The 13,527-nt window shown below is 36.0% G+C and overlaps 1 long non-coding RNA gene across 1 annotated transcript in view; it reads left to right on the top strand.

Annotated features, from left to right (window-relative positions):
• LOC140634666 (uncharacterized) overlaps positions 1-13,527 on the top strand; it is a 174,115-nt gene that overhangs the window by 144,668 nt on the left and 15,920 nt on the right. Inside the window, exon 5 of the long non-coding RNA XR_012032067.1 lies at positions 8,254-8,314. This is a non-coding gene — a long non-coding RNA (uncharacterized lncRNA). The remainder of the gene's footprint in view (positions 1-8,253; positions 8,315-13,527) is intronic.

Raw genomic sequence — 13,527 nt, 5'->3', positions numbered from 1 at the left:
TTCCCAATGACCAATCTGGGGGCCTCATCTTTTGAAATTCCGATTTAATTAGTTTTTGGTAGGTCCTCAGCATTAATGTGTTTTTTATAGTTCCTCAGATGATCTACTATACATCTACTGTGATCTTCTTATACAGAATTGCTGGAGCTTCGCTGCACATTAGGATCACCAGTAGAACTTTCTAAACAGATCCGCCTCTGGTTCCACTCAGACCAAATCAAACCAAATCCCTGAGGCATGAACCTAGTCATCTAACTTTTTAACAAAGCCTCAGGTAGCTGTGAGTCTGAGCTGTGCCTGCAGTGAGAGCTGGGGCCACCGTGGTAGGTGAAGGGGACCAGAATAAGCCACCTTAAAATATGATACTTTGGCATGAGGATTATTTTGACCTGAAGGCAAATGAAAATCAACAGATGTAGGAAGAGTTCTCTACCCTTATCTGCTTAAAAGCAGGACACATAACTCCCTTTGAGGAAGATACTCCATACCCCCACCCAGACCAGAAGGGAAAGAGAGACTCTTAGCATAGAAGCCAATAGCCAGCTGAGTTTGCATTAAGAGACCTTACTCGAACACCTTTCTCTTTGTTAGCTCCCTACTATTTCCTGGTCATTTCTCCACAGTTTATCATCCCTTAAAGTCCAAACTCCCTTTCCTTTGTTAAGAGGATCCTTATGCCCCCCAAGTTCAACTGCTTCTTTGAGTTTCAACTTTTTTCTGTGAACTCCTGTGCACAAAAGTACTGAAAAAAATTCATGTGCCTGATCTCTATGTTCATTTAATTTGCAAGTCCTCGGAAACTTCTATTCAGGCTAGAGGAAGATTGTTCTTCCCCAACATAAGGATGTGATGCAAAGATAGGTTCTGGTTTAATGTTAGGAACAAAGTTCTCATAACTGAAAACCGACTTTTATAGACTTAATTCTAAACCCTCTCCCCACATTTATATGCTGAAGCCCTAATTCCTGACATGATGGTAATTAGAGATGGAGCCTTTGGGAACTAATTAAGTTTAGATGAGGTCATAAAAATACGGCCCTCATCACAGGATCTGGGTTCTTATAAGAAGAGACCAGAGAGATTGCTCCCACGCATGCCATCTCTTTGTCCACGTCCCCTTCCCCTAATCATGTGAGGATACAGAAAGAAGAGAGCCATCTGCGAGGCAGGAAGAGAGTTCTCACCAGAACCCCACCATGCTGGCACCGTGATCTCAGATTTCCCAGCCCCTAGAACTGTGAGAAATGAATGTCTGTTGTTTAAGCCACCCAGTCTATGGTATTTTGTCAAAGCAGCCCAGCTGACTAAGACACTGACCCCAAATATAACTACTTGATTTATGAGATTATGATAAGTTTCCTCTCAGTGTACTTGACACTGATGAGACTTGACAAACACTGGCTAACAGTTTTTGCATTGCATAAAGATATAGATAAAAATCTTTTCCAAATTTAGGACCTCATGCCCACTGCTAGGGCATGTGAGGCCTTGGGCCCAATTTTTTTTTTTTTGGCCAGGTCCCTGCCTATTGAGAGTTCCACCTAAAACATGCAGTATTAAATGTGTGTATTATGGGCATTCATGAGGTGTAGTGATTTATTGATGAAGATATAAAATAATGGATAGAAAAGAAGGACTCCTATATTTGTGCAAGCAATGTCCATCCCTTTGCTAGCACCACTTAGGACAGTCTGTAGAGAAGTGCAACAAACACATGGATCAGAGACAAGAGAGGACATAGATTGGCAATGTCTATTGGTATGTGGAACAATACCCTCAAGAGCCCTGGGAGGAAATAGTGCATCTATCTACAGGAGAGCCTGAAGCTTGGTGTGGAGGCTGTGAATGGGGTGGGGCTGCCCTGGGAGCAGGGAGCACCCAGGAATGCCTGGCACCACATTATATCCCCAGGTGTGGAAGACCAGAGGCGATGCTGAATTCCAAATATGGATGGCCAGAGTCACACATGAGCCTATATCCATAGCTCAAGTCTTATCTTAAGTCTGAAATGGTTGAGATTCCCTCAAATCAGCATGTCAGCACCATTCTGAGGGCCAATCTCATGATCCTGTGAAAAAATACAATGCCAGAGAACCAGAGTGATCTGGTTGCTTGCTCTGGCGTCCCCTGAAATCTGGGCCTGCCACAAGGATGACTCCATAGACATGAACATCATAGGTCATCTGGTCAGCGCATATATGGAGGTAAGCATGGAGGTGCTCTTGGAGAGCACTCAGAGAGCATCCTAGAAATCAGGACTAAGGACCATGTGGGTCTTTGTCCTGGCTTGGGGCACCCCACCTGGGTGGTGCTGCTGGCCTTGGATGACCCCAGGTACTGAGGGGTCCTTAAATGTGGGGCCCTGAGCAATGCTCCAGTTGCCAGGATCTAAGTGCAGTGCTATAGGAGCATTATAGGATTCCGGGTCTCAGTGATACACTGATTGTTTATATGTGATCATAAAGTTATCAGAGAATACTGTAAGGATACGTGTGCTATTCATTGTAATTCTTCAGAAAGAAAAAGTAAGAAAATTAATCTGAGTTTCATGTACATCAACTATACATTTCCCTACCTTTGGAACTGAATTTTGTAAAGCCAACTCTAACTTCAGTTTTTGGATAGCAATTCTATATTTATGTCACACAGAAAAAACCTTTTACATTTTGTTTTGTTTACAATGACTAAATGTTGATTATGTAATGGAAATATATCCCTCTTGGTGCTTTCATGGTGGCTTTACTAGAATTCCAAATATAAAGGGTCAAGAGAAATAATCCAACATGTGGCTATTTTGATAAACGAGTAGTTGTATAATTATGGTTGTGTATAAAAAACCTTCTTCCTTGCTAACAGAAGAACACACTGGGTGTTATCTTAATCTTATTCTTTCCTTAGACTTATTGATCTCCTAGATATCATACTCTCATATTTAAAAATTAAAAAGTGCTAAATCAGATTCCCAGAAGTAATAATTTCACAGTTAATCTGAATCCTCCTACAGCTCATCTAATCATTATTTGATCAAATCTAATTCTTACAGAGTTATTGTCTCATAGGAGTGAAAACATTAATGATCTCCCTTTCAAAGTGAACTCACTTATTAATGAATCACACCTGCTGGTATGAAGCATTCACTCATTGGCATCCATAGTATTTCTTCTTTGTGTGGGTTTTTTTTTCCTAAAGTCATTTATAAATAATATGTTAAACTGGTTCACTGTGGAAGGGTGCTTAGAACAACGGCAAAAGGGAAATTACTTAAAGTCCAATGGGTAGTTATTAACACAAAATAGATCATAGATATTGGGAAAGCAATTTGCCAATCTGCATCTAAATCCAAGCTCAATAATATAACAGGAATAAATGAAACTCACTAATCAGAGAAAGGTGCACATGAATTGGAAAAAGATTTAATAGGAGCTATTAGGCGATTCACATGCATTATCAAAATCACTTGCTCTAGTTTCAGCCTAAGTACACTTTACTTCAAAGAACAACTCAAATCAATAAATATTTATTAGTGCCTACCATGTTTGGACAAGGAGTAAGCTGAGTTCGGGATATCAGAATGGGTTAGTCATATCTAATTTATTTAAACGGAATTGATTGAATGGTTTACTTAATCACTGAAATGTCTGTCTAGACTTCAGACTGTTAGGCTTTAAAAACAACTTAAGAAGGTATCCAATATTTGGTTCAACATGGGTATGATTAGACCAAAGGTTGCCATTTTTCTTAGTATTTCTTTTAAAAATTTGATAAACATGTAAAGACAGAAAAAGACTGTCATTCTAGAAAATATTTTAAAGTAAAAAAGAAATGGGAACTAAAAGTCACTTAGGGTTTATGTTGTGTTCAAAATAATAAGGGATTATAGGAAACTAGATCTTTATATATATGAGGACGACATTCACTCCCAAAACCTCACTTTCTTATTTTTGTCCCTCTCAAAATGTGATAATTGAATGAGATTTCCTATTGAAGGGCAAACATGGTGTTGTATTATTAAGTGTCACGCAAAGGGTATTAGGAAATATACAAGCACCTTAGGGAAGCCATGGAAACATGTGATTCAGTGTAGGGCACTAAATGATTAATCAGCTCAGCTGTGTTGTCTTTTAAATTATTGTCATCCACTTCTGTAAGTGCTCAAAGGGAGTACAATCCAAGTCTGGGACAGTTTATCACCCAGCAGGAGCTGAATAATAACATTTAGCAGAATTTCATTGTTGTTAAATTCCTATCACATCATTTAAATAAAGAGAGGGAAAAAAGGAAGCCTTGAAAGAATCAAATGGCACTTATAAGAAATTAACAATAGTGGTACCTGCATTTCACCAGGCTCTGAGCTAGGGAGGTGCTCTGAGGATATTGTTCTATGCAATCTCAACAACTGTCCAAAAGGGAGTTCATCCCTATTTCACTATAGAGAAATTGAAACTCAAAAAATTTAGGAATTTGTCCCAAAGCCTAGAGACAAAATATGAATTCTGGTCTACCTGATTGCCATGAAGCAAGAAAGAAATTTGGATTGAGGTGGCCCATAGTTATAATTTAGGAACCATGTCTAAGGTATTTTCATTGATTGGTTAATTGATTGCTTGATTCACTCATTCATTCATTCAACAAACTTACACTGAGTATTTTAGTTTGGAAAGTGGGTAGGGTCCTAAAATGTCAAAATACCCCTCTAGCCAAGGAGGTCAAAGTCTAGGGATTACATTTGATATCAGCGTTAACTCTCTCAGAATTCATATTCTATCAAAGCAGTATGTAGGTGGTGAGGCCCCTACTACAGAAATTATGTTCCTAACAAAAGACTTCCACCAACTGTGGAGTGGTGAGGTTGTGTCCTCACTCCCAAGCAATAATCACTAAGTGTTTTTTGTGTATTCTACAAATGTTCTAGGTATATTGAAATACATAGATAATATATTTTAAAATAATAGACAAAATATTCTGCATTTTCTTAAATGTAATTGGGCAAAGAAATAGAGATTTTAATGGAGATATTAGGTATGTTGTTTTACCTTCCTTGCATTATCCATCATCCATTTGCTCAACTACTATTGCTTTCTGTAATGCTCATGTGCTATGGGTGAGCAGTGGCTCTGCCAAAGTTTCTGAAAAAAGGCTGGTGCATTTTAGGCTCCATAAAAGACCTTCTGCACTTGGACAGGTATTACCTGATTACAAAATTCCATCCTTGGAACTGTTTTAATCCTCCTAACTCTGTGCTCTGGGCAACCTCACTCAATCCAATCAATAGAAGTTGACATAGAGAGGAAACTATTTGTCATTTGGAATCTAGTTTCTGCTCTCAAGAAATGCACATTTTCCAAGTGTATATACAGAATTTGCATGCAACTTAGAATTTCATCAGTGTCTCAGAAGGGCAAAAATGAATTATCGATGAACAGAAGGATTTGAAAAAAGAAAAATATCAGTTTCAGACGGTTAGAAACTTGGACACTTCTGGGGTCAGAGGAAACTGAATTCTATCACTTCATTAATCTACTTATAAACAATAATATCGTTTGGAAGTGAGAGGGGATGGAAGGCAGATGCATCTTATAACACCCACCCTGGTCATAGATTTTTCCAACAAGAAGTAAGTGCCAATTATCAGCAGGTGCTAAGGTTTGGTGATTTGTAAGGGCTGTTGGCCATCATCATTCTCCTGGTCCAGCTAATTTGACACAGCTGTAGACCTATAGGTAGTGTCTTCTGATGGGCAGTACTGTCTTCATACATATTGTGATCTAGTGTCACTTCCAAAGGACTTGCTTTGTAAAGCACATTTCCCAGAGAGGGGAAGTGCTGCATTGAACTATACTCATTACAATCAGCCTTTTTTTTTTTTTAAGGTAGCAAACTTTGCAATAATACTATTTAGGGCTGGGGATGTCATCTTATTCTGCATCTATAAGCATAATATTTCTGCTTATTCTGCATCCAAGAGCAGAGGGAAACAACTGACCCATTCAGCAAGCAAACATAATGTAGAGGTAACTTTCCTTGTTAGACTTTAAAATGACTTAAGATGGGTAGCCCAGGTGGCTCAGTGATTTAGTGCTGCCTTCAGCCCAGGGCATGATCCTGGAGTCCCGGGATCGAGTCCCACATCAGGCTCCCTGCAATGGAGCCTGCTTCTCCCTCTGCCTGTGTCTCTGCCTCTCTCTCTCTCTCTCTCTGTCTCTCATTAATAAATGAATAAAATTCTTAAAAAAAATAAAATGACTCAAGATGTTAAAAAATGTAAAATAACATTGAGATCTGAAATGCTCTTATGCTTACTGAGGGTAGGTGCTCATGGAACACTCAGAGATCCAAGGGGCCAGTGATCCTTGAATATAGAAAGTTTAATTGCAGGTCTGTGTGGCTTTGACGGGATAGAGGGAAATGACCTATAACTTTTTTCAGACTCTCGGAGAGCCCATAGCTCCAGCAAGGCTCATACCTCTTGTTTATCTAGTCCAACTTCCTAGAACACTTGTGACTTAACCAGGACCTTGTCTGTCACCCACAGCCAAGTTTGAAGTGGTTTATTGAAGTCCATGTTAGTGCATTTTCTACTGCACCACTTTCCCTGGCTTCAACTAATCTTGGAAAATATGCCTTTTTCTTATCCAAACTTTTTGCTCTGTCTTTTGATAGGAAAGCTGAGAAAATGATTAGGTTTATGGAAGAAATCTTTTTTTCAAAGAAAATGAAACAAAATTTCATAGTGATTTTCTCTGAATGGCCTTTTACGTTGCCTAAATAAATAGTAATTACTTGAGATTAGAAATTCTATTCTTTTCATCTGCCTCCCCATCCTATACTTTACCTCTCGTTCTGTTGATGTTAACCTGTGCTTATAAGTCAGGGCTAGAGCGAAGCATAGGGCATATCAAGGACTCCTAAGAAATCCAGAAGGCCTTGACATACATAATTTATGCCTATTCATACTTAGCCCCATGGAGCCCCCATTTATTTTCTTATGTATTTTTGTATTATTCATCTTTCAGAAAGTAGTAGCCAAGTTTAGTAGAACACTGACTAACTTACTTCTTCCTCAGTGACCCAGCCTTTAGCAAAATGAGATGAAAGAGTTCTGAATTTATTTGAAAGTAAAGCTGAAGTCTGTTCAAGAGAGAAGTCTTCTAAATTTCTTTATGTTGAAGTGGAAGAAAGAAAAGCATCTCATAGGATGTCTATGGTTATCTCAAACCTCTCAGAGAAAGTATTTGAAATACCACCATAATTACATATTTATGAAGCATACTGTGCATGTATTATGATCATTTTAATGGAAAAGAATTACCTGAATAGATTGAACTATAGTGCAGTGGGAACCTAGCAGGTATTTACACCATCTATAGTAATCTGAAGGAAGTGTGGAAACTTGGCAAGATGAGCAAGCAGTTGGTACTGTCAAGTAATTATGGAACACTTGAAAGCCCACAGGTAAGTACCTCTTCAGAGCTGGCAGGCATCAAAGGATCATTAATTATTCTCTTCACTGTTGTTTTTCTTCCACAAGTCATCTCAAATCTCATGGGGGAAACAGGGAGACAGGCTGGATACAGTGTTCTCAGTCAGCCAAGGAGTAAGAACAAAAGGGAAAGAATTTGGGCAGTCTTCAATACATCAGGGAACTCTGTGGTTATCTCCGATTCCAAAGTGCTTGGAAGGACTGAGGTTAAAATAGAACAGCAATTGTCTTGAGGGCGATGACAGCAACCAGAATCATCAGGGCCTCCTCTACTTGGCTCAGGAAAGAGGCGCCAGGTCTATTCATATATCTGAGAGAGGTATGCTTCTTGAGAGAAATTTCTCCAGGGAACCAAGCAAAGTTACAAAAAGAGAGTATGCATCTGCTATAGACATGTTTGTGAGAAGAACTTTGCACTATAGTTTCAACTTTAATTTGCCCAAGGATTTCACTTTTGATATAGTGAAGATGGGTATAGAATGAAGATGTATATGAATCTGAATCAACATCTATTTCTTCTTTTCTTTCTCCTCTCCTCTCCCCTTCTTTTCCTTTTCCTTTTCCTTTTCCATTTTCCTTTTCCCTTTCCCTTTCTTCTTTCTCCTTTCCTTCCCTTCCCTTCCCTTCCCTTCCCTTCCCTTCCCTTCCCTTCCCTCCCCTCCCCTCCCCTTCCCTTCCCTTCCCTTCCCTTCCCTTCCCTTCCCTTTCCTTTCCTTCCCTTTCTTTTTCTTTTTTCATGATTTGCTTATTATTGAACAAATGCTATATTGAAGATACTGAAGACAAAGTGCCCATCCCTGAGGAGTTTACAAAATTAGCAACTTGGAGGTGAAGGTGAGTATTTGGGGAAACAAAATCCCTAGAATAGGCTGACTGTTGTTTTCAGGTATAGCATGGTTGAAGTTTTCACGTATAGCATGGTTGAAATGGGGCGCTATAGCAATGAATACATGGTATTACTTGGTATCTCACCACAGCTCCTGGAGCTTTGATGGAATTGCGTATAGATTAAGGGTAGGATATTGAGCAAGGTTTACTTCATCCAGTTCCAAAGTTTGCAGGTACTCTTTTGTTGTCTGAAGAAAGAGATAGGATTGTCAATATAACTTCAACTTTTATCACTTCATGATTACAAGAAAGGTTGACAAAGTTGGAAAGGTTTTATGTATTTTTTTCGACCTTTCACCTATAAAAATATCATTATACTTACAGTTTACAACCTGGTATTCAATCAGACTAAAGAAACAAGACCTATGGCAGTCTTATGTCTGTATTTTCTGCGTTTACTCATGTTTTTTTTTTCATAGTTTATAACGAATTAGTGATCTTCTAAATTATGTAGATATTTTGTGTATGATCCTTTCTTCCATGGAAGTGAGTTTGGGGGACACTAATTTTATAAGAAAGAGTTGAAGAATATCACAAAATAATGAAGATATATTGGAGCTAGAGTTAAGGTCTATCCTTAACCTTGAGTTAAAGTCCAAAACAAAGAAAGAGTAGTTGTTTATAGATCTGACCAAAGTCAGGACACCAGATACAGAGAGCATTCATGGGCTTCCAGGGAGAAACCATCCATGTAAGCTAGTTAATAGCCAGTAAAAGGTTGAGCTCAAACCTGGAGTCTAGACAGAAAGAATGTAGACAGTGAACATATTAATACTGTGGCAGTTAGGCTACCAGTTCTGGGCATGAAACAGATATTAATATTGACAACAAGATTTGTGCATTAAATTATTCTAAATGAACTTCTGTGATTAAACTGAATATCCCCCTATTCGTCTATTTGTGTTTACTTTGTATTCTTTAGGAATGTTTAAAACCACTGGAAGTAGGAGAAATAAGAAAAAAAAGAAATAATAATAGATATAATGAAAGAAAAATATTTCTAAATAAAAGAGACCTAAAATATACATGCAGAAATGCTCATATTATAGCTGGAAAGAATGGAAAAAGAGAATCATGCTTCAACACACACTATGATTTTTCCTTTTCAATTCTGAGGAAAATCAAATCTTGTAGTAAAAACATCTAGAAAAGTTCCTACAAGGGAACAAAAACCAGATCAGTTATATATTTCCCTGCAGTTTGAGATATCAAGGGAAAGTAGAACTCTAGAACCACAGGGCTAGGAGAGAAGGATTGTGCCACAAGAAATCGATACCCAGAAGTTTTAGGGATAGAGACAAAAGGCAGACATTCTTTCAGGAAATTTTCCAGGAAAATTACTCTAAAACACACTGTAGCCAAACGATAGAAGATCAAAGTAAAAATTCAGAGTCCTAGAAGGAATAATTTTGAAATGACACTTAAATCAGTTAGAAGTAAAATTAGGTTGAATACCAAAAGTAGTCCTTGTAAATGCTAAAAATTCCAGATTATAATAATAAAAGAAATAAGAGACTATTATAAGGGAATATAAATATTTCCTAAATACCTAGGTTTATATTGGCAGTATCAAAAGAATGTTTCATACTTGACTTGAGAACAACTACAACAAGAAATGCATACTTCTAAGGAACTTACAGTGTCCCACAGAAGTTCTAAAAAACCAACAGTATGTTCATTTCAAAATCCGTAGATAATAATGCAAATCTCTAAAAACAAACAGAAACTACAGTCCACGTAACAAAAGATAAAATATAAAGAAAACATGAAGGAATAATAAAACTTTAATCAAGAAAAAAAATTTCAGAGTTAAGATTAGGCACATCAGGCACTATAAGAATAAATAGCTTAAAATTCCATAATAAAAGACAAAGAATTAATAGAATAAGAAAATAAACTCTAACCATAGTTTCTTACAAGAGATAGAAATAATCCTAAATAACACAAATCATTAACAATATAAAAATAGACAAAGATTTATTAGTAAATATGAAAAGAGAAAACTAGCTTGTTGATTAATTGGTTTCAATCTGGATAAAAATAATTACCTTCAAGAAGGGAACCGAGAATCTTTCCCGAATAAGGACAGCCTAATTCTTAGGTGTAAATATATTTGAAGCATAAGGAGCCTGTTTCCTTTGTAAGAAGCTTGAGATACTATTTATTGTCTGACTATACTTGTAAATAAAGATCTACTCTGTTGAGTGGTATGTTCACTCAAGGGATCCTAGTACTGCTGTGAGCTACTAAAAAATGTCAGTTTGTTCTCATTCTGGAGATTTGTATACTTGAAGCATATGCATTTTCAAGTTCTTACAAATACATAAGGATTTGCAGGCATATCTACAAATACATATCCTCAATTCACTGGACTAATGTAAAAAAAACCATTCATAATGAATTTCCCAACTTTATTTGTTGATTCACATTCATTTCCCAAAAAACCTACCCTCCCTAATCTAAATAGTCTAAAGGAACTTTGATAGTTTTCCAAGCAATTTCACTGTAGAGATACAAATAACATAATTTTTTTCTTCCTTCTGCCTATTTTTGCTCTTTAATAGGAATAAATGATTAAAACCAAAGCTATTATTAACACAGAGATACTGAAAACTCAGAGACAAGAAGAAGCATTAATTATCTTTCTAAAAGGGGTTTATGGGTTAGATAATACATCCAGGAATAGTTCGATTTTTAATTGGAATTATTGCTATCATTTTAGAACTGCAGGAGTCACAGTGTTGCTGAATCAGTGAATTTTAATTCTAAATTAACCAAGTAGGTGAGATGGACAGGTGCAGCTGACCATTAATTTCATCCTGAGGGAGAGTAAAGGACAAGGAGGCAGAGGGAGTAAAAAAAAGAATAAACAATAAAGAATTGCAGGACTTTTAGTCTCTAGAACAAAAAACTCCCTGCCCCACTTAATTTTCCAGACCAATAGAGGGTGTGCTAGGACTTTTGAAAGTAAATCCTTATGTCTTTTAAGAAATGTCTTCTCATGAGGATGAAATACTCTGTTTTATAAATGAAACTCTGTGACTGGTTTTGAGTAGTCTGTTTTAAATGTATGCAGGTGTATTACCTACATTTTGACAGTCAAAAAATGTGATTGAACCGGATCACTGATCCATTATTTTTTATGTTCACCAGCTATGAAAGAAGGAAGATTCAAGCATTTAATCCATCAGCCCCTGCCTCCATCCAATAACACATCTTAACACCTGGAATGCATCCTTCCATACTTTCCTCCACGTACAGGGTTTCCATTGTTGTTGTTCATTTTCTTTAAAAAAAAAAAAAAAAAAAAGGTATATTGCACACTTTTCTGGGTTTTTTTTTTTTTTTTTTTTTTTTTGCTTAAAAAATACTTCCCGGAAATTTCTCAAAGATGAATTACTATACCTTACCTTCATTCTTTTTAATAGCTGTATATTATTCCCTACAGATAAGTCAGCATTATTTAACAATTCTCTTTTGAATAGCTTCATATTCTTTAGGATTCTCTTTCTAGGAGATTCATTATCAAGAATGAGACTGCTGGTCAGAAAGTATGCCAATTATTAATTTTAAGAAATGCTGCTAGATTGATTTCCAGAAAGTGCAAGCACTTCATATTCCCACTACATTATTTTCTCACATTCTCACTTATATGTTCTCAGTCTTTTAAGTTTTGCCACTCGGATGGCTATAAAAAGATATCTAATCCCTTTAGTTTGTATTTTCCTATTTGTGACTGAGCTTCTCTATATTTTTGGCCATCAAGACTGCTTGTTTGTGAATTGTTTACAATATTCCATTGGTTTATTTCCTTGTCAACATAAGATGTAATGCTTATGTAAATTTAAATATTAGTCCTATGACTATTTGCTATTTGCTTTACCAATTTTTTTTCAAAATACATCATTTATTGACTTGGCTTTTGATATTTTGCTCTGTATCTATGTTATCTTTTATAATTTTCTGGATTTTACAACTAAGTAAGAATCTCTTCATACTTTCTTGTACAAATTTTACTATTTTATGTTTTGCATTAACACATTTATCTAGAAATTACATCTATGTGACTTCCAGTTTTATTTTCTTTTAGGTAGATGGCCAATTGTGCCATTTACTAAATAATTCTTTTTTACATAATTGAAATACCACCTATTTTCTTATATTAAACTTAATAAATATATGATATATGAATAATAGTATATACTTCTGGATTTTTCCAGATCAACTTTCTTATATATTTCTAATTTCACTGGACTATGATCAGACATAGAGACCTATGAAATATCAACTTTTGAGCAATTGTTATGATTTTCTCTCTGACCAGAGTACAGATTGTTCTGTAAATGTTCCATGAACAACCAAAAACTATACATGTTCTGTTAGATGTAAAGTTCTATGTTTCCTGATTATATTAATGAATTCTTCTATGTCCTTATTTTTTTATTTATATTACATATCTAATTCAGTGTACAATATTTATATAAAACATTTGACTAAAATTTTTTATTTATGACATTTGACTAATTATAACATTTAACCTTGCATTATACTACACTGCAATTGCATAAAGCCTACCTTGCATTTCTGATAGTACTCACTTTATATATTTAGGTGTGATGATACATGGTATGCATGCACTAAGGTCTGTGATATTTCCTTCATATATGACTTTGTATCCTTACAGTGTTCCTCTTTATCCTATATTATGCCTTTAATCTAAAGGATCACCTGGTGTGGTATTAACCATGCCTGCTCTGTTTTCTCTTTTTGTTTGTATTTGCTTGCCATGTTTTAATCCATTTTTATACTCAACCTTCCTTTATTACTTCATTTTAAGTAGTTTCAGGTAAATAGCATATAGCTGTGCTTTGATTCTGACCTACCTGGCGGACCTGTCCTTTCAGAAGTGAATTCAGTCAGTTCACATTTAATGTAATGGCCAAGATTCTTGCTGTAATATTCTTCCATTTACTTTCCTATTTGCCCTTAATTTTCCCTCTTTTTAACTTTCTTTGTTCTTGTCACTTTGCTTACATTTCAGTTTATTTCATTTTTCCTCTCGTAAATTAGGAAGTTCTTTGTTACATTCCTGTTTCATTAATGATTGCCTTTCTTTTCTTTCAATGACAAATTTTTCTACTACTATTTGAAAACTCTTT

This window comes from Canis lupus, chromosome 6, assembly GCF_048164855.1.
Source record: "Canis lupus baileyi chromosome 6, mCanLup2.hap1, whole genome shotgun sequence".
In the NCBI taxonomy this organism is placed as follows: Eukaryota; Metazoa; Chordata; class Mammalia; order Carnivora; family Canidae; genus Canis; species Canis lupus.
This window is presented reverse-complemented; position numbering and strand designations above follow the sequence as displayed.